At 38.5% G+C, this 21,884-nt stretch overlaps 1 protein-coding gene and 1 pseudogene across 1 annotated transcript in view; one reads left to right on the forward strand and one right to left on the reverse strand.

Moving 5' to 3' along the window:
- The window catches only part of NBDY (negative regulator of P-body association), a 281,469-nt gene that overhangs the window by 241,214 nt on the left and 18,371 nt on the right, over window positions 1-21,884 (forward strand). The window lies entirely within an intron of this gene.
- On the reverse strand, window positions 19,357-20,129 carry LOC122477068 (annotated as a pseudogene).

Raw genomic sequence — 21,884 nt, forward strand, 5'->3', positions numbered from 1 at the left:
GTAGGTTTCATGCTTCAAGTGATGTCTCTGGTCCTCTGTGATTTTTGCAACATTCCACTCACAGACTCCCCTTTCAGATCTCCTGTAGGGCTGGTTTAATGGTGATGAGTTCCTTCAGTTTTTGTTTAGTGGGGATGAATTCTTTCAGTTTTTGTTTGTTTGGGAAAGCCTTTATCTCTCCTTGTATTGTATTCTCCTTCTATCCTTGCTGGATAAAGGATTCTTGGCTGCCTATTTTTCCTATACAGCACACTGAATATTTCCTGCCACTCCCTTCTGGCCTGCCAAGTTTCAGTAGATAGGTCTGCTACCACCCTTATGTGTCTACCCTTGTAGGTTAAGGCTTGTTTGCTCCTAGCTGGTTTCAGCATTCTCTCTTTATCTTTGTATTTTGCCAGTTTCACTATGATGTGTCATGCAGAAGATCGATTACTGTTACATATGTTTGGAATTCTCTGTGCATCCTGGATTTGAAAGTCTGTTTCCTTCTCCAGATTGTGGAAGTTCTCAGCTATGAGTTGTTTAAGTACACTTTCTGTCCCTTTCTCTTTTCTTCTTCTGGAATTCCTATGATACAGATGGTATCACATTTCATTAAATCACTTAATTCTCTAATTCTCTTCTCCTGGTCTAGAATTTTCTTATCTCTCTTTTTCTCAGCTTCACTTTGTTATCTAATTCCACCCTCCTTGTCCAGAATTTTTTTTATGTCTCCTTTTGTGAGCGTCATTTTTTCCCACAATTTTATCTTGTATTTCACTTATTCTCCCCTCTGTATCTTCAGTCCTCACTGTCACCGCCTCTAGTTTATTTTTCACCTCATTTACATTTGCTTTTATAATTTTTTTAATGTTTATTTATTTTTGAGAGAGAGAGACAGAGTGTGAGCAGGAAAGTGTCAAAGAGAGAGGGAGATGCAGAAACCAAAGCAAGCTCCAGGCTCCAAGCTGTCAGCACAGAGCCCGATGTGGGGCTCGAACTCATGAACAGTGAGATCAGTCAGACACTTAACTGACTGAGCCACCCAGGCGCCCCTACAGCATTTTTAAATTCATCATGAGAATATTTTAGTTCTTTGATTTCTGTAGCAATTGATTCTTTGCTGTCTTCTATGGTTTTTTCAAGCCCAGCTATTAGTCTATGATTATTATTCTAAGTTCTTGCTCAGATATATTGTTTATATCTGTTTTGAGCAATTCTTTAGATGTACTTTCTTCCTGGGATTTGTTTTGAGGGAAATTCTCTCATTTCATCATTTTGGCTACTTTTCTGGCCTTATGGATTTTAAAAGCTTGTTATGTGTCCTGCACCTGCAAGCACGACTATATTAAATAGGGGTCATACACTGTCCAGGGCCTGGCTCTTCAGGAGGTATTTTTTGGAGAGTGTTACTTGCTCTCTGTTGTTGTGACTCTGGTTGCTTTATCTCCCTACTCGTAGTGATGTTTTGGACCCTCTACCAGGTGTGATTTGATTTTTCTTTGAGGTAGCCTTGGAAAAGCAAACAAATAAAAACAGAAAAAAACCCTACAACACTAGCTACAACAAAACAATGGGCGTGGTGGCATTGTTGATGGAAAAGGCCTTATCCCATACAAAGAGAGAAATGACAGGGTTGGCTAAAAAGAAAAGAAGAGACAATTGTCCAGGAAAAAAAAGAAAAACTATACAGCTTAATTCAGAGGGAAATACAAAGGGAAGTAAAAAGGGAGATATGTAACAGGTATAAAGGAATATATTAAATATGTCTTCTGACACAAACCAACAACCAGAATAATCAGACTAGAAGAGGAAATAAATAAGAATGAGGAAAGGAAAAAAATATATATATAATAAGAATGGTCCAAGAATTAAGTCAAGAAGTGCAAAACTGCTGGGTGCCTTGGGACTGGTGGCAGTGCTGGTCTGGAGGAGGGGCTGTCTGGTTAGTCAGCATCAATCCTGCTCCAGTAGATCCCAGTTACCAGGAGTGGAGGGGTGTGGTTTGGTGTTTGCAGGTCCTGCCTCCATTGTAGGCCCGCTGTCCATTTCCTGAAGCCCCAGCTTGTTGGTGATGGGGAGAAAAATCATGACAGCCCAGTCTCTCCTTCACGGTCAAGGTGTCCCAAACCACTCTGTTCAGGCATTCTTCACAGTGCCCTGGGCACAATTAAGGCGGTTTGTCTTGCTCCACCAACTACCATGCCTCCCTTGCGCTTGGCTGGGGTTTAAACCCCAATGTCTGAAAGCGTCCCACTTTGTACACCCTGGTTCTGGGGAAGTGCTGCTCTGTGACGCTGATATATGGCATCTAATTAGTGGGCGCAGACAATCTTTATCCTTTGAATGGTTATATACTATCTTCCCACATTGCTCCAGGAAGGGGATTGCTTTTTCCCACTGGGAAACACGCCTCTGAACTAGTTTCCAAGCCTGAGGCTGGCTCCCCTCCTCCCCAGGTGCACGAACAGGGCAGCTAGCCCCAGTCCAGAAAAAGCCCTGCAGTTAGAGATTGGATCTTTGTCCATCCCAGTCTGTGGTTTTTCTCTTGTCCAGATACAGTCCTCTGCTTCTCCACCCTTTCTTTGTTTTCCCTTTGTCTCTCTGCAGAAAGAGATCCCTCCCATCTGTGCCTACGTGACCTGTTTTATCTCTCCCATTTGCAATCATGCACTTATGGTCACCATGTTGTCCCTGTGGGCCCCTGGAGATGTCTTTGTCACTCTGTAGCCCAACCTTTTGGAATTCAAAGTTCTTTGGCCTCAACACTGTTGTGTTTGAGGGAACTCAGGTCCCCCTACTTCTCTGCCACGTTGGATCTGAAAGAACCAATTTCTAACTGTGGGGCCAATTTCTAAATGTCTCCAGACTGGGGCTGGCCACCGTGTGCACATGCCTAGGGAGGAGGTGAGCCAGCCCCAGGTTCAGTAGTAAGCTCAGAGGCACAATTGGATAGAGCACTCAACTTCCTTGAGTGCTGTTGGAAGAAGACAAATAGCTGCTCCATGGACAAATGGCCCTGCAGGTGCCCACCAGCCAGAGGACCTTTGTCAGCTGGCTGGGCAGAGTGGAAATACTCTGGAAACAGGGCATGAGGATCAGGATGCTTTAAGACATAGGTGTTTGAATCCCAGCCAAGTGCCTGGGAGGTTTGTGAGACTGTGGAGCAGGACAAACCAAACCATTTGTGCCCACACAGCACTGTGAGGAACCACAGAGACTTTGTTGGGTGCCTTGTGGAGTGGCTGTACCCTGCAACTGGGGTGTGAAGAGCGGGATCCTTTAAGACATCAGGGTTTGAACCAGCTGAGTGACTGGATGGTGCAGTAGACTGGAAAAGAACAAACTGGACATCTCATGCATGCGCAGCACCAAGAAGATGGCCTGAAGAGAGTGGTTTGGGACACCCAGGGAGGATAGACTTGGATGTCGCCATTTTTCTACCCATCACCAATAAGGTGGGGTGGCAGGGAATAGACAAGGGGCCCACACTGGAGGCAGGTCCCGCTTACACTGATCCACGCCCCTACATGCCTGGTAACTATGTATCTAACAAAGCAAGGTTGACACTGAAGGAACCAGACAGGCCCTCCTCCAGACCAACGCAGCCACTGGTTGCAAGGCACCATCAGATAACCGTCCAGTGGTTTTGCATTTTCTGATTTGATTCTTGATCAATTATATATGTATGTATATAATCTCCTTCCTTTTCTTCTTCTTATTTCTTCCCTTCTCTAGTCTGTTTATTCTGGTTGTTGGTTTGTTTAAGCATAAAATTTTAATATATTCTTTTAACAGCTATGCTGTATCTCCTTCTTTATTTTCCTCTCTCTCTCTCTCTTTCTCTCTCTCTCTCTCTCAATTAAGCTGTATAGTTTATCTGATTCTCTGCCTGGTCAATTTTTTTCTTTCCTTTTTTCTCCACCCCTGTCATTTTTCTCTTTGATTGGGATAAGCATTCTTCCACTAATCCCCTTTTTAATTTTTTTTTCTCCAGGGTGACTTCAATGAACAAATCAAAGCACACCTGGTTGAAGGTCTGAACCACCACTACAAGTAGGGAGATTAAGCAACCAGAGTCACAACAGAGAGCATGCAACACACTTCAAAAACACCTCCTGAAGGGTCAGGCTACAGACAGTGCATGACCTCCTGTTAATATCATAGTGGTCGCAGGCACATGACACATAACAAGCTATTAAAAAAACAAAAGGGAGGGAAAACTAGCCTAAATGATGAAACAGAAGTATTCTCCTCAAAACAAATCCCAGGAAGAAAGGACAGCTAAAGAATTGCTCAAAAAAGATATAAACAATATATCTGAGAAAGGACTTAGAATAATAGTCATAAGATTAATAGCTGGGCTTGAAAAAAGCATAGAAGACAGCAGACAATATATTGCTGCAGAGACCAAGGAATTAAGAAATTGTCACGATGAATTACGAAATGTTGTAACTGAGGTATAAAATAAACTAGATGCAGTGACAGCAAGGATGGAAGAAGCAGAGGGGAGTATAAGTGAAATACAAGATAAAATTATGGATAATGATGAAGCCAAGAAAAAGAATGATAAGAAAACACTAGACCAAGAGGAGAGAATTAAGGAAATACCTGATTGAATGAAACTTAATAATATCCATATCATAGGAGTTCCATATGAAGAGAGAGAAAGGGGAAAAGGTTATTTGAAAAACAATATAACAATGAACTTCCCTAATCTGTGGAAGGAAACATGCATCTAAATAAAGAAGACACAGATAACTCCCTTCAGATTTAACAGGAATAGGTCTTTTCCATGGCATATCATAGTGAAACTGGAAAAATACAAAGATAAAGAGTTCTCTCAAAGAGAGAGATATCTCAAAGATAAAGAGTATCTCTCTTCTGAAAGAAGCTAGGGACAAACACTCCTTAATCTACAAGGGTAGACACATAAGGGTGGTAGCCAAACTGTCCACTGAAACTTGGCAGGCCAGAAGGGAGTGGCAGGAAATATTCAATATGCTGAATAAGAAAAAAAAACATGCAGCCAAGAATCCTTTGTCCAGCAAGCCTGTCATTCAGAATAGAAGTAGAGATAAAGGCTTTCCCAGACAAACAAAAACTGAAGGAGTTTATGACCAGTAAACCAGTCCTGGAAGATATCCTAAGGGGAACTCTGTGAGTGTTATGCTGCAAAGACTACAAAGGACCAGAAACATCACTGACATCACCACAAGCATGAAACCTACAAGTAACAAATGACACTAACTCCATATATTTCAATAATAACTCTGAATGTAAGTGGACTAAATGCTCCAATAAAAAGACATATGGTATCATAATGGATTAAAAAAAACCCAATATCCATCTGTATGCTGTATATAAGACACCAATTTTAGACCTATGCTCACCTTCAGATTGAAAGTGAAGGCGTGGAATCCATCTATAATGCTACTGGAAGTCAAAAGAAATCTGGAATAGCATACTTATATCAGAGAAACTACATTTTAAACTAAAGGTTTTAACAAGAGACAAGGAAAGGCATTATATCATAATTATGGGATCTACCCATCAAGAAGATTGTAAATGTTTATGCCTCCAAGTTGGGGCATATACATAAATCAAATAATCACAAACATAAGCAATCGTATTGATAAGAATATGGTAATTCCAGGGGTCTTTAATAATCCACTTACAGAAATGGACAGATCATCTAGGCAAAACACCAATAAAAAAAATGGACTTGAATGATACAATGGAGCAGATGGACTTGACAGATACATTCAGAACTTCATCCTAAGCAGCAAAATATACATTTTTCTGGAGTGTCCAGGGAAAATTCTCTAATACAGATCACATATTGGGTGACAAAACAGTACTCAATAAATATAAAAATGACATGCGTATTATCAGATCACAATGCTATGAAAGTTGAAGTCAAGCACAAGAAAAAAAAATTTAAAGTCTCCAAATGCATGGATGGTAAAGAACATCTTACTAACAAATAAATGGTAAACTAGGCAATTAAAGAAGAAATTATAAAATATATGGGAGCAAATGAAAATGAAAACAGCACAGTCCACAACCTTTGGGATGCAGCAAAGGCATTTCTAGGAGTAAAAAACATTGCAACTCAGGCCTATCTCAAGAAAAATGAAAAATCACAAATACAAAACCTGACAACACATCTAAAGGAACTGGAAGTAAACAGCAGACTCCCCAAGCCAGAAGAAGGGAAATAAAAAGAATTTGAGCAGAAATAAGCAATATAGAATCCAAAAAAAAAAAAAACCCAGTAGAACAGATCAATGAATTTAAGAGACATTTTTAAAAAAATAAACAAATTGATAACCCCCTAGCCTAACTTCTCAAAAAAAAAGATAGAAGACACAAATAGATAAAATCTCGAATGAAAGAGGGAGATCACAACTAACATCACAGAAATACAAACAATTATTAGAGAATACTATGAAAAATTATATGCTAACAAACTGGACAATCTGGAAGAAATGTACAAATTAGTAGGCACCCACACACTACCAAAACTCGAACGGGAAGAAATAGAAAATTTGAACAGACCTATAACTAGCAAAGAAATTGAATCATTTATCAAAAATCTCCCCCAAAAATAAGAGTCCTGGGCCAGATGGCTTCCCAGGGGAATTCAACCAGACATTTAAAGCAGAGTTAGGGGCGCCTGGGTGGCGCAGTCGGTTAAGCGTCCGACTTCAGCCAGGTCACGATCTCGCGGTCCGTGAGTTCGAGCCCCGCGTCGGGCTCTGGGCTGATGGCTCAGAGCCTGGAGCCTGTTTCCGACTCTGTGTCTCCCTCTCTCTCTGCCCCTCCCCCATTCATGCTCTGTCTCTCTCTGTCCTAAAAATAAATAAACGTTGAAAAAAAAAATTAAAAAAAAATGTTTAAAAAAAAATAAAAAAAAATAAAGCAGAGTTAATACCTATCCTTCTCAAGCTGCTCCACAAAAATAGAAATGGAAGGAAAACTTCTGGACTCATTCTATGAAGCCAGCATTACCTTGATTCCCAAATCAGACAGAGTCCCTACTAAAGAGGAAAATTACAGGCCAATACCCCTGATGTACATGGATACAGAAATTCTCAACAAGATACTAGCAAATGGAACTAAACAGTATATTTAAAAAAATATTTACCATGATAAAATGGGAATCATTCCTGGGCTGCAGAGCTTGTTCAACATTCGCAAATCAATTGATATGATACAACACATTAATAGAAAAAATGATAAGAATGATATGATCCTGTCAATAGATGCAGAAAAAGCATTTGACAAAATACAGCATCGTTTCTTAATAAAAGCTGTCAAGAAATCAGGAGAGAAATAAAATACCTTAATGTCATAAAAGCCATACATGAAAGGTCCACAGCTAATATAATCCCCAATACGGAAAAAATGAGAGCTTTTTCCATGAGATCAAGAACACGACAGGGATGTCCACTCTCACCACTGTTGTTTAACATATTGTTGGAAGTCCTAATATCAGCAATCAGACAACACAATGAAATAGAAGGCATCCAAATTGGCAAAGAAGTCACCTTTCACTTTTTTCAGATGACATGATACTCTACATGGAAAACCAGAAAGATTCCACCAAAAAGCTCCTAGAACTGATACATGAATTCAGCAAAGTCTCAAGGTATAAAATCAATGTACAGAAATTGGTTGCATTTGTATACACCAATAATGAAGAAACAGAAAGAGAAATAAAGAAACTGATCCCATTCAAAATTGCACCAACAATTATAAAATACCTAGGAATAAACCTAACCAAAGATGTAAAAGATCTGTATGCTGAAAACTATATAAAGCTTACGAAACAAATTGAAGAAGATACAAAGAAATGGGAAAACACTTCGTGCTCATGGATTGGAAGAATAAATATTGTTAAAATGAAAATACTACCCAAAGCAATCTACACATTCAATGCAATCCCAATCAGAATTGCACTGGCATACTTCTCTAAGCTAGAAAAACAATCCTAAATTTTGTATGGGACCACAAAAGACCCCAAAGAGAGAAAGTAATGTTGAAAATGAAAATCAAAGCAGGAGGCATCACTATCCTGGACTTTAGCCTCTACTACAAAGCTGTAATCATCAAGACAGTATGGTATTGGCACAAAAACAGATACATAGACCAATGTAATAAAATAGAGAACCCAGAGTTGAATCCACAAATTATGGCCAACTAATCTTTGACAAAGCAGGAAAGAGTATCCAATGAAAAAAGACAGTTTCTTTAGCAAATGGTACTGGGAGGACTGGACAGCAACCTGTAGAAGAATGAAACTGGACCACTTTCTTACACAATACACAAAAATAAACTCAAAATGGATGAAAGACCGAAATGTGAGACAGGAAACCATCAAATCCCTAGAGGAGAAAACAGGCAATAATGTTTGACCTCAGCTGCAGCATCTTCTTTCTTGATACATCTCTGAAGGCAAGGGAATTAAAAGCAAAAATGAACTATTGGGACCTCACCAAGTTAAAAATCTTCTTCACTGCAAAGGAAATAATCAACAAAACTAAAAGGCACCTGACAGAATGGGAAAAGACATTTGCAAATGACGTATCAGATAAAGGATACTGTCCAAATTCTATAAAGCACTCACCAAACTCCACACCCGAAAAACAAATATTCCAGTGAAGACATGGGCAGACGACATGAATAGACACTTTTCTAAAGAAGACATCCAGATGGCCAGCAGACACATGAAACAATGCTCAATGTCACTCGTCATCACAAAATACAAATCAAAGCCACACTGACATATCACCTCATGCTGGTCAGAATGGCTAACATGAACAAATCAGGAGACTATAGATTCTGGCAAGGATGTGGAGACACGGGAACCCTCTTGCACTGTTGGTGGGAGTGCAAACTGGTGCAGCTGCTCTGGAAAACAGTGTGGAGGTTCCTCAAAAAATTAAAAATATATCTACCCTATGACACAGCAATGGCACTACTAAGAATTTACCCAAGGGATACAGGAGTCCTGATTTATAGGGGCTCATGTACCCCAATGTTTATAGCAGCACTTTCAACAATAGCCAACTTATGGAAAGAGCCCAAATGTCCATCAACTGATCAATGTACAAAGGAGATGTGGTTTACATATACAATGGAGCATTACTCAATAATCAGAAAGAATGAAATCCTTCCATTTGCAACAACGTAGAAGGAACTGGAGGGTATTATGCTATATGAAATATGTCAGTCAGAGAAAGACTGATATCATATGTTTTCACTCATATATGGAACTTGAGAAACTTAACAGAAGTCCATAGGGTAAGGGAAAGAGAAAAAATAGTTTTAAACAGAGGGGGAGGCAAACCATAAGAGACTCTTAAATACTGAGAACAAACTGAGGGTTGATGTGGGGTAGGGGGAAGGGGAAAGTGGGTGATGGGCATTGAGGAGGGCACCTGTTGGGATGAGCACTGGGTGTTGTATAGAAACCAATTTGACAATAGATTTCATATAAAAAAAAGGAAAAGCAAAGTGCATAAATGTTGGAATGAATCTTAATCCTAAAATATTAACTAAATGTATCTGGAAATTTAAAAATATAGGTCAATTATCTGCTCAAAATCTGCTGTGACTCTGTGGACATGGAAATACAACACTGAAGCTCCTTTTAATTGACAGTCATTCCTCCAGCTTCAACTGCCATCCCCATTAAGCATTGCCTAAGCTGCACACAGCAGCCTTGTGCAAGGTCACATCTTTCCCAGGCAGCCTACATCTAGTGATTCATCAGTGTATGAGTTTGTGGCTGACACTTTTATTGTGTCTTTATCAGAGCTTGACTTCTCAGATGGTACTTCTGCTTCTTTCCCATTTCTTCCACAAATATTGACCCCCAAACCATTATGTAATAAATTTTTGAAGCATTAACCTTATTTCAGAATGTGCAACCTGTGACAGGCTCCTCATTTTCATATAGAATTCCTACCATGCCTTATAAGGTTTTATATGATTTGTTCCCTTATTAAATCTCTGACTTCTCCTATGTTTCTGTCCCTCACTTATGTAGCTCTAGACAAATTAACCTCCTTGCTGGTCTTTGAACTTGCTGAGAACACACCCACCATAGGGTCTTTCCTCTAGCAGTTCCTTTTGCCTGGAATGTTCTTTTTCTCTATGTATTCTTGGATAACCCCCTCACTTCCTTTATGTCTTTGATCAGCTATCATCTCCATAAAGTTTACCCTAACCTTACCTCTTACCTTACTCCAATTTTCTTTCTGTTCATAACAGAACAAAATGTTCATAGTGTTGCTTTCTGACATCCCATATAACTTATTTAATTATTATGTTTATTATCAGCTGCCCCTTGTTTGCATGTAATCTCCATGAGAACAGGGATTATTGACTGTTTTGTTCACTGAAATACCCCAGTGCATGAAACATAGTAGGTGTTAAATAAATTGGTGAATGAATGAATGAATAAAGTAGATTTAACAGTAGGAACAAAGTGTGTGTTGAGAGATTGTGATAGGTAAGGAAGAATAGGAAAAGCACAGCTGTAAATTACTTTGTCTTCTTTCTTGGCACTTTTGCTTCTTTCTTATTTATGCAATTGTTAGAGGTTCACTTCCAGCACTCTTGCTAGTTGTGTGACTCTGATTTCCTCTTTTTCTCTAAGCTAGATTTCCTTATCTTTAAAACGGAGATTGTAACACTTAGTTCCCAGTATCCTGTGAAGTTTAAGTTGTGGCTGGCACATACTAGGTGCTCAGTAAATGCTTACTGTCATCCTACTAACCTCCAGAAATGAATGATGTAAACTAAATTATGCAAATTTCTTGTAGTGTATGTTTTAAATGGTAACCAGAAAAATAGGTATACACATTCAATTTGTTATGTATGGGCTTCAACTTTAACTCTGTGCTGTGTTCCTCTTTCATGGATTTGGGTAGAAGAAGAAATCTGTTGTTTCCATTTAATCAGTGACTTCTTATTCCCTAATTTCACCTCCAGGATCAGGGTAAAAATTGAAAAATAAATGCACAATCCTGTTGTCTGTAATGTCTTCTGACCTCAAAACAAAAACAAAAACAAAAACTAACAGCAACAAAGTGAGTCAGATGTACAAAACAGTAGAGAAGAATAGTTAGCTATAGGTCTCAGTATGAAACACATGACTGAATTAATAACCAGGAATACAAAATTTTAAGTATTCCAGTCTTTCAACTTGTTTTTCTCTCTAGATCACTTCTCCAAATTGTTGCATGGGCTGGTTTCTCATTGTTCAAATATTAACTCAGTTAAGATATTTTTCTAACAAACCCTAGTTGAAGTAGCTCATTTATTGCAATTACTCTCTATTCTATTGCTTTGCTTTGTTTTCTTCATACAACATATCATTCTTCAAAATTGTATAGGTTATTTGCCTACATATTTGCTTTCTTTCTTACCCCTGTGAGAATGTAAGTTTGCTAACAGTGTGGGCCCTATCTACCTCCATCACTATCATCAAAAAGTAGTTGAATAAATGAATGATTGAATCTACACAGTAGGGTAACATTCAGCCTTTCTAACCACTCAGAAATGTTATGAAGTTTAATGAGCTCTCTGGTAAAGCTCTTACTAGGAAAAGGAAGCAGCAATGTATATCCAAAGACTTCTTTGGAGTCACATTTCATTAATAGAATTTGTGGATATATTCCCTAGCTAAATGTCACTGGAGCATTGCTCAATATAAAGAAAGGTTTACCAGAAGGACGTGGGCTTACCGTCTGGGGAATTAAATGGAGTTCAAATTGGTTAAGTACATGCAATGCACAAGGTTATATACTAAAGATAAAGTTTCTCTTTTATTTCCCCAAAGAACAAGGTAAGATAAGGATTATGACCTACAATAATAGGCTTAGAAAGATTATGTCACTCGCCTCAAAACACAGAACTAATTGATTCTGGACTTAATGCCCATTTTACTGGCCTCATTCTAGTCTATTATTTTCCCCTATTCTATGCTGTCTTGGGGGACACATGGCCCTCAATATATGCTTCTTAGGCCAAGGCCAAAGATACCATCTCCATAGTTGAAACTTGTCTATCTTAAAACAGTGTGGAAATAAAATAAAGCTTTGCTCACTTAGTTACTGGTTGGCTGAAATTCTATTTAAAAATGATTTCAGTAATTTGGAAACTTGTAGGATTAGAAAAGTCAATTTCCTTAACCTAACTAAGATTTATGCAGGAAGGGAAAAGAGATGGAAGGCTTATGAAGATATAATATTAGGGACATGAAAAGCCTAGTTTCCTAAACAAGTGTTTCCCAATCAGTATAAATAATAATGGTCAGAATCACCTGCAATATCTGGTAGAGTTTTTCCAGGCCCCCCCACTTTCATGCCAAGAGAACTTGATTAATTAAATCTAAGGTGGGGCTCAGGAATTTATAGTTTAGCAAGTACCACAGGTAAATTTATTAGAAGGAATGTGAAGGACATACTCTGTCCTGACTCAATTGCCACTAAAAGTCACTGATTTTCATTGTAGGGTTTCAGGACCAGCAGCATCAGTCTTCTGTGAGAACTTGTTAGAAATACAAATCTTTGGCCCCTACCCCATCTCTACTGAATTAAAATTTTATTGATGGCTCCAGAAATCTGTATCTTAAGTTTTACAGGTGATTTCTAATATGTGCTAAAGTTTGAGAACTACATTAAAGAAACTCCAATCCTGAACAACAGCAAAAACTGATTGTTTAACCACAGAATATCTCTCAGGCATAAGAAATGACATAAGATTAAGTAGACTGGTAAATCTGCTTATCCTCCAAAAAGTGCATTTACCCAAGATCCTCTTAGAGAACAAAAAGAGATTGGCTGATCAAGCCAGGGCAGATTCTCCCAGATTATGATATGTTTTGAACTAGAAACTACTGTGTATTGTTTTCTACTTCCTCCCTTTTTAAAATGATAGTTTTTAAATTATATTTCTCTGGTTACTTCTCCACAATCGTATATTGGGTATGTTGGGATGAAGGGTAGTTTATAATTTAACTACAGGTGACAAGACTGGTATGATGATGGATCTGAACATGGCCACATACCAAATAGAGTTCCTAGACTTAGCATTAAATGCAATCATTGGATGCATAGGGGCACTTGTACCCCAATGTTCATAGCAGCACTCTCAACAATAGCCAAATTATGGAAAGAGCTTAAATGTCCATCAACTGATGAATGGATAAAGAAATTGTGGTTTATATACACAATGGAATACTACGTGGCAATGAGAAAAAATGAAATATGGCCTTTTGTAGCAACGTGGATGGAACTGGAGAGTGTGATGCTAAGTGAAATAAGCCATACAGAGAAAGACAGATACCATATGGTTTCACTCTTATGTGGATCCTGAGAAACTTAACAGGAACCCATGGGGGAGGGGAAGGAAAAAAAAAAGAGAGGTTAGAGTGGGAGAGAGCCAAAGCATAAGAGACTGTTAAAAACTGAGAACAAACTGAGGGTTGATGGGAGGTGGGAGGGAGGAGAGGGTGGGTGATGGGTATTGAGGAGGGCACCTTTTGGGATGAGCACTGGGTGTTGTATGCAAACCAATTTGTCAATAAATTTCATATATTAAAAAATAAATAAATAAAATTAAAAAATAAGGTAAAAAAATGCAATCATTGGAAATGACTTTAGGTTCTCTGCCTCTGAGGACATAAATTTACTACATGTAAGTGTGTGCATTTTTAAAAGTGGATATGTGAGATGAAAGGTGTCTGTGGATACTATCAAAAAAAGAAGCTATACTGGAGATTTGTGATTGGTTCATGGTATTCATTACTCATTCCCTTGATTCTACTAGGAATCCATTTGTTTCCAGGGATATATATCCTAGGGTTCAGGGATGGAACACATTCCCTGGCTAAGCCAATCAGCACAATCAATAAGACTTAAGTCATTGATGCAGGTATGTGACCTAAACCAGTACACTATGCATGACAAGACATAGGTTATTTATCTTCCTGTAGATTGGAACTGCTGTATGGTACTCCTGCTCTAATTTTGCTACCATGAGGAAAGATGGCATGAAGATGAAACTGACATAAAGAGGAGGGGAAAAACCTAAAAAAAAATCAGACACAGCCTAAGCCTGTCCCTGAAACCCATCCAACTTCTGGACTATTTTACTTACATGAATAAATGATGCCTGGTAACTTTTAAACCTGTTTAAAAAGAATTTCTTGAAATCTTTTGCATTTCTATACATCAATGATGAAGCAGCAGACAGAAAGCAACCCCAATTTCAATTGCACTCAAAATAATAAGATACTTAGAAATAAGCCTGACCAAAGAGGTGAAAGTCTTGTACTCTGAAAACTATAAAACACTGATGAGAAAAATTGAAGATGACACAAAAAAATGGAGAGACATTCCATGCTCATGGATTGGAAGAGAAAATATTGTTAAATTGTCAAAGCAATCTACACATTTAATGCAATCTTTATCAAAATACCAACAGTATTTTTCACAGAGAAGAACACACAATCCTAAAATTTGTATGGAACTACAAAAGACCGTGAATAGCCAAAGCAACCTTGAAAAAGTAAAGCAAAGCTGGAAGCATCACAGTTCTGAACTTCAAGTTATATTACAAAGCTCTCATGATCAATACAGTTTGGTAATGGCACAAAAACAGACACATGGGGGGCTCCTGGGGGGCTCAGTCAGTTGAGTGTCTGACTTTGACTCAGGTCATGATCTCGCTGTCCCCGAGTTTAAGCCCTGTGTGGGGCTCTGTGCTGACACCTCAGAGCCTGGAGCCTGTTTCAGATTCTGTGTCTCCCTCACTCTCTGCTGCTCCCCTGCTCATGCTCTGTCTCTCTCTCAAAAAAATTAAAGTAAATATTAAAAAATTATTTAAAAAACTTGTGCGCCTGGGTGGCTCAGTTGGTTGAGCATCCGACTTTGGCTCAGGTCATGATCTCGTGGCTCGTGAGTTCAAGCCCCATGTCCAGCTCTGAGAGCCTGGAGCCTGCTTCGGATTCTGTGTCTCCCTCTCTGCCCCTTCCCTGCTTGGGCTGTCTCTCTCTCTCTCTCTCTCTCTCTCTCTCTCTCTCTCTCTCTCAAAATCAAATAAACATTAAAAAAATATTTAAAACAACAGAGACACAGATCAATGGAACAGAATAGAAAATCCAGAAATGTATCCAGAATTATATGCTCAGTTAATCTTCAAAAAAGCAGGAAAGAGTATGAAATGGGAAAAAGTCTCTTCAACAAACAGTTTTGGGAAAACTGGACAGCAATATGCCAAAGAATGAAACTGGACCACTTTCTTACACCATACACAAAAATAAATTCAAAATGGATTAAAGATATAAATGTGAGACCTTAAACCATAAAGATCTTAGAATAGAATACAGGCAGTAACTTCTTTGACATCAGCCATAGCAGCAATTTTATAGATATGTCTCCTGAGGCAAAGGAAACAAAAGCAAAAGTAAACTATCAGGACTACATCAAAATAAAAAGCTTCTGCACAGTGAAGGAAATTATCAACAAAACTAAAAAGCAACCTACTGAGTGGGAGAAGATATTTGCAAATGACATATCTGATAAAGGGTTAGTATCCAAAACATATAAATAATTTGTAAAACTCAACACCCAAAAACAAATAATCCAATTCAAAAATGGGCAGAAGACATGAATAGACATTTCTTCAAAGAACATATGCAGATTGCCAACAGACACATGAAAATATGTTCATCATCACTTAGCACAGGGAAATGTAAATCAAATGTACAATGAGATATCACCTCATATTTGTTAGAATGGCTAAAATCAACCACAAGTGCAGCCACTATTGAAAACAGTATGAGGGCTCCTCAAAAAGTTAAAAATGGAACTACCTTATGATCCAGCAATGGCACTACTGGCTATTTAACCCAAAGAATACAAAAAACACAAATTCAAAGGGATACATGCACCCCTATGTTTATTGCAGTGGTATTTACAATAGCCAAGATATGGAAGCAGTCCAAGTGTCCACTGATTGATGAATGGATAAAGACGTAGCATATATATATGTATGGAATATTATTCAGCTGTTAAAAACAATGAAATCTTGCCATTTGCAATGACACAGATGGAGCTGGAGAGTATTCAATAATTCTGTCAAAGAAAGACAAATACCATATGATTTCACTCATGTGTGGAATTTATGAAACAAAACAAATAAGCAAAGGAAAGGAAGGAGAGAGAAATCAAGAAACAGACTCTTAACTATAGAGAACAAACTGATGGTTATCAGAGCGGAGGTAGGTGGGCAGATGGGTTGACAGGTGATAGGAATTGAGTGCACTTGTGGTGATGAGCACAGGATGATGTATGGAAGTGTTGAAGTACTATATTGTACACCTGAAACTAATATAATGTTGTATGTTAACAAACTAGAATTTAAATAAAAACTTTAAAAAATAAGTTTCCTGTTACATGCAGGAAAGCATTCTGTTAGAAAAGGAAAATAGAAACGAGCAGCTTCAATCTGCATATGGCAGTAAATACGAGTGGAAGTTGGAACAAAAAAAAAAGATTGTTCATCCTATTTTATTTTAGGATTATTGATTATATTACTGTAAATTTTACCATAATTTTAATTTATAGTTGATCCTACCTTTATCTTCCCTCAATAAAAATATACTAGCCTCTCTTAAGGATTTCTTCCCACAAAATATATCACATTCACATTGATTTCACATTCTATTATTCAGAAAAATTTGCCTGGAAGAAATAGTGGGTTTTCAGGGACATGCAAGTTTTCATTAAACTAGGATGGGATTTGAAGATTTGAATTAATCATGCCTCCTTCCCTTCCAGATTCTGAACCAACTAAAATATATACTCAGGAATAAATGAGGGATTAAAATATTAGTTTTAATATATGAAGTGAGAGTACAAATTTCAGAACAGCACGTTTAGTATGCCACTATTTGTGTCAAAAACTGATACACATAGAAATTATGCTTGTAAATATTTTTATTATTTCTGGAAGCACACATACTAACTGGTAACAGTGGTTACTTTCGGAAATTGGGACTGGGAGACTGAAGCCAGGGGTGAGAAGGAAGAAAGGCGACTTTTTACTGTATACCCTTTTTTACTGTTTGAATTTACCAGAAGCATGTGGGTTTTTTCCCCCAAAACAACTTATATATTAAAAATTTTAAAGTAATAAAAAATAAATACCAGCTTTATTTGATGGTAGATTTGGACTGGAGTACATGGATTGGACCTGAGCTTAACATGAACTTCTACCCCAAGTTTAAAGACAATGGGATCTCCCACCCCAAAGGTATAGAATGGTCTACAGAGCGGATGTGTACCCAGCCATGTAATAAAGGACTGCAGTCTTTCTCATACCTTGCAATGAGAAATAAACTCAAGAGCCAAACGGGGCCTAGGCTACTTATCTATAACCTTTTTTTCCCAATTTCATTAAGTTATTCATCTTCTTATATGGAAAACTGAATGAGTATAGCAAGTGGACATGGGTAGAATTTTTCTTCCAAGTATTTTTGAGAAATGCAAATCTTTTTCTTTCTTTTTTCTTGAGTCAGAACCACAAACGGAGGCAGAGAATAAATCCCATCATACCCGTGCATGTTTTTGTTCTCTTAAGCCACTGTGGTTTATACCCAAGACTATGGTTAACAAACAGGGCTTGACTGCCCCCTTTGGGGGAGACAATAGTATCTTAGGAATATCCTGCTCCCATCTGTGTAAGACTGGTGAATGGTTTTGCTTTTGCCCGTAGAAAGCTGATTCAGAATAGAACAGTAATTAACTCCAAAGTTATCTTACATTCCAGCCTGAAAGTTCACTCCCTATTTTATCCACAATTTACAATTATATCCAGACACATCATTTGCTATAGCTTACAAAGATTACATAATGAGTCTCAAAAATAGCACTAAAATACTCCAAATAATACAATTTTAACAACATAATAAAAATGCCTTAATTTGAACTGTGTGAAACCCATGCCAACAATTAAACTTCTAGGGAAAATAAATGCTCCAAATTAAATTTCTATCTTAAGGTCCAAAGGAATTAAAGTCCAAAATTCTGTCTTTCCCAATTTCTTGTTTTCTCATTTCAGTCATACAGATCTCATAAAGATGTCTGTACAGATAATGGGGTTCCTTCAGCAGCTGCAGCTTGGACTGTCTTCCTCTTGATTAGATGTAGTTCCTTCATGACCTCAGGAGCTGAATTAATCTAATCCCACAGCTGCATGTCACACAGTTTTTAAGAGTCCACAGTATCAGTAGGATACAAGATTATTACAGTATCAGCCTCACATCCAAAAAATTAGAAAGCAAACTAATCCCCAGCTATTATAAAAGATATCCCAAGCAAATTTATGTCCCCAGGAATTATTACAATAGGTAATACAGATCCACATTGCTGTTGTCAGTCAAATATCTGAGAAGAGACTTAGTGCCATCAAAAGGAAGAAAAGCAGACAGAGAAAACATCAAAGACAAGAGAATATCTTTTTGGTTTCACCCTCAGCAGGATGCCAGTCTGCCTGTGTTGGTAGTCTGGACTCCATGGCTTGTGAACTTAAATTAATTTTAAAGATATTTCCCAAGTGGTTAATTGTACTGCTATGAGTCTCAGCCCCAATGTCGTAAAAGTCCAAGGCCTGTCTGTTACTGCTAATGGAGCTTTTATCAGAAACCCAATGAGAAAGCACTGGCTTTGCTCAGGTGCTTTTCTCCAAAACATTACCTATTTTTCAAACTTGCTTTTTCTACACTTAGTTTAACCTTCACTAATGCCTTTAATAATGGAACATATATGACCCATTCCATTACCTATTTTTCTGCTGCAGTAGGGCTCACACTTTTCTGCACATAGGTTTCATAGGATCAACCAAGAAACAGTATAGAGTTGAAAACAAAACAAAACAAAACCTAACAAATGTCTATTATATTTCTATTTACCAATGCCAGCACCTAAAACATCATTAAGCCTATTGATCACTGAACACTGATTCTAATCTATGTGTTCCACAGTCCTGCTAAGACACCATAAAAGAAACCATTACCACTACACAATATAAAAATAAGGGCCACTGGATGTCAGGCCTTATTCACTAGTTAGACAAATCAATCATTCTCCTGTGGGGAAGAACCAATTAAAAGTTGGGAAAGAAGGACAAAAGATTTCTTCCAAAAATATCTGAGAGGGTGAAAGTTTCATTTTTTTTTTTTTGGCAAAAGCATGCAAAAAGTGAGAAGACTGTTCTTAAAAATTAGAAACCAATCAAGACCTTTTGTGTGTACAGATTTTACAAAGTCTCACATTTTGGCAAATTTCAAGATGATCCTTAACATGTTTTTAGCAAATCATAGACATAGATATGGAAATCATCAAATTTGATGAAGTACACAGAGGGTTTTGTTTCTACTTGTTGAATGATCATGCCAGTTCTCTTGGAGCCATCATCTTTGGCATATTCTACATTTGCCTGCTAGACTGTCCACAACTTCTCCTTGTTCTCTCTCTGCAGGAGGAGAATCATTGGAATCTCGAAGGATGCGTAGGTCACCATCTTTATAATCATCTAAGAGCTGGTACATATATAATACAGGATCTTTCTCATAAGTAATATAAAACCATGTGTTCATGACAGGTGCCTGAGCTAAGACCATCCCCCTCAATTCATTTTTGGAACCTTCCTCTACCTTAAAAATATGTTCTACTGCTTTGCCAATCATAATTTCTGCTAAGTGTGTATCACTGATTCTAGACGATACAACTATATTACAGAAGACTTCAAGTAAGGACACTCTTTTATCTCTGTGAAGTTCCAATCCATAAACACAGTCAAATCCATCATATTTGAAAAAGATACAAAGAGGGATTTACAGGTACCTGATCCAGAATGGTTCCTTTCCACTGTGTTAGAGATTCATCTCCATCTTTCCATCCTGGCCGACTTCTGCAGCCCACAATGCTCCTCTGATGCTGGGAGGTGGGCCTGCTCCTACGCTTCTAGTGGGCAGCTTTTCTCTTCATCATGGTAACAGACACACTGGTATGTTCTGTGCCTGTCCTAGACGGCTGCCCTGCAACCGCCTTTCCAAATGGGGTCTTCATACCTGCAAGGAGCACAGTAGCAAGGAGGACCAAGAAAGGAAATTAAGAAAAAAATATATTCAATGCAGGACAAGATGAGCTTTTTCTTTTAATTACTGCACCCCGTCACCCGCGCCTAAATTTTACCTGAAAACTATACAGGAAAGATGGAAATCAAAACAGCTTGGCTGCATGCCTGCAGTAAACTTCCTGCCCAGCTCTTTCAGCCTATACTAGAGCAAGGGATCTGAGGCTAGGGTAAAAGAAATAGAGAGCACTCCCCGTTTCTCCCCCCAGCGTCCAACAATTCCCAGACCAAGAGGTACAGACTCCCCAAGGCAGGGGATGGTGGGCGTTACACGCCCAAATCGGGCACCTTGCTGGTGCTTCTGCTGTGAGCCTGTGGCCAAGGAGGATCAGCAGGGGACTAGCTCTGTGCTTATAAGAGCTAGGAGGGAAGAATGCATAGACGGGGCGGGGGAGGGGGGCGGCATGTCTGGGAGGGTGGCCGGGCAAACAAAGAGCATGGCGGCGGTGTCCCCAGCCCTCCTAATCTGCTGTGCCTCCTCGGCCACATCTGGCTCTCACTAATCGCTGTCAGCCACAGTCTCTTCCCTCTTTCTGGAGCACAGCTTCCTGCCTGGAAAGAATCCTCCCCTTCCTGCCAAACTCCGCCCACATTTTCCAAGTCTCAAAGCCTACCACTGCCTTGGATCTAGGAAGCTCTCCTTGTCACCCTGCACACCCCTTTCCAAAGTCAGGAGCCTGGCCCCAAACACCCTCCCACAACGTCTAAGCGCCCCCTCTCCATTTTAAAACTCCAGGCTCCCCACTCCTGCCCTGGTGCCACTGCCTCATCTGCCTTACACCTTTCAAGTATTTGCCTTTTCTTTCCCCTTGCCCTTCTGGAGTTATTCTTTATGTATAGAAACTACCTTTCCTGTCATTTAAGAGGATTTGAGATAGGACCAGAGAAATGTGCTGAACCAACCAGTCTCTAGGTATTTTTTACTGATTAGTCATTCTCAGACTTCTTGAAGATATTTTGTTTCCTTTTTTCCCCTCTTTTTTTTTTCTTTTTCGCTGATTGCAAAATAATTACATTAACAATGTAAGCCTGGTGTAAAATTCAGAAAATTGACCTGGAGAAGAAAACAATCAATTTATAAGCACACCTTCCATTCTAAATGACTCACAGCAAAATATTAACATTTTCCATTGCCTTTTTAAAGTTTTTATTTAAATTCCCCTTAGTAAAAGCTGTATATATTAGTTTCAGATGTACAGCTTAATGATTCAAAACTTAAATACAACATCCAGTGCTCATCACAACAAATGTACTCCTAAATCTCTGTCACCTATTTAACCCATCCCTTCACCCACCATCCTTCTGGTAACCTTCAGTTTGTTCTGAATTGTTGTCTGTTTTTTCTTTTCCTTTCCTTTTCTTTTCTTTTGTTTTCTTTTCTTTACTTTTCTTCTTTTCTTTTCTTTTCTTTTCAATGAATTGTGAATACAGATATACCAATATGCTTCTTTTTTTTCCTTTTTTTGAGCTTTTGTTTAAATTCCAGTTGGTAAACATGCACTGCAGTATTATATTTAGGTGTAGAATTTAGTGATTCATCACTTACGTACAACACCCATTGCTCATCACTACTAGTGCCCTCCTTAACCCATCACTGATTTAGCTCATCCTCCAACCCACCCATCTTCCCTCCAACAACTATCAACTTGTTCTCTATGTTAAGTCTCTTATGGTTTGCCTCCCTCTCC

Source organism: Prionailurus bengalensis, chromosome X (genome assembly GCF_016509475.1).
Source record: "Prionailurus bengalensis isolate Pbe53 chromosome X, Fcat_Pben_1.1_paternal_pri, whole genome shotgun sequence".
NCBI classification, from domain to species: Eukaryota; Metazoa; Chordata; class Mammalia; order Carnivora; family Felidae; genus Prionailurus; species Prionailurus bengalensis.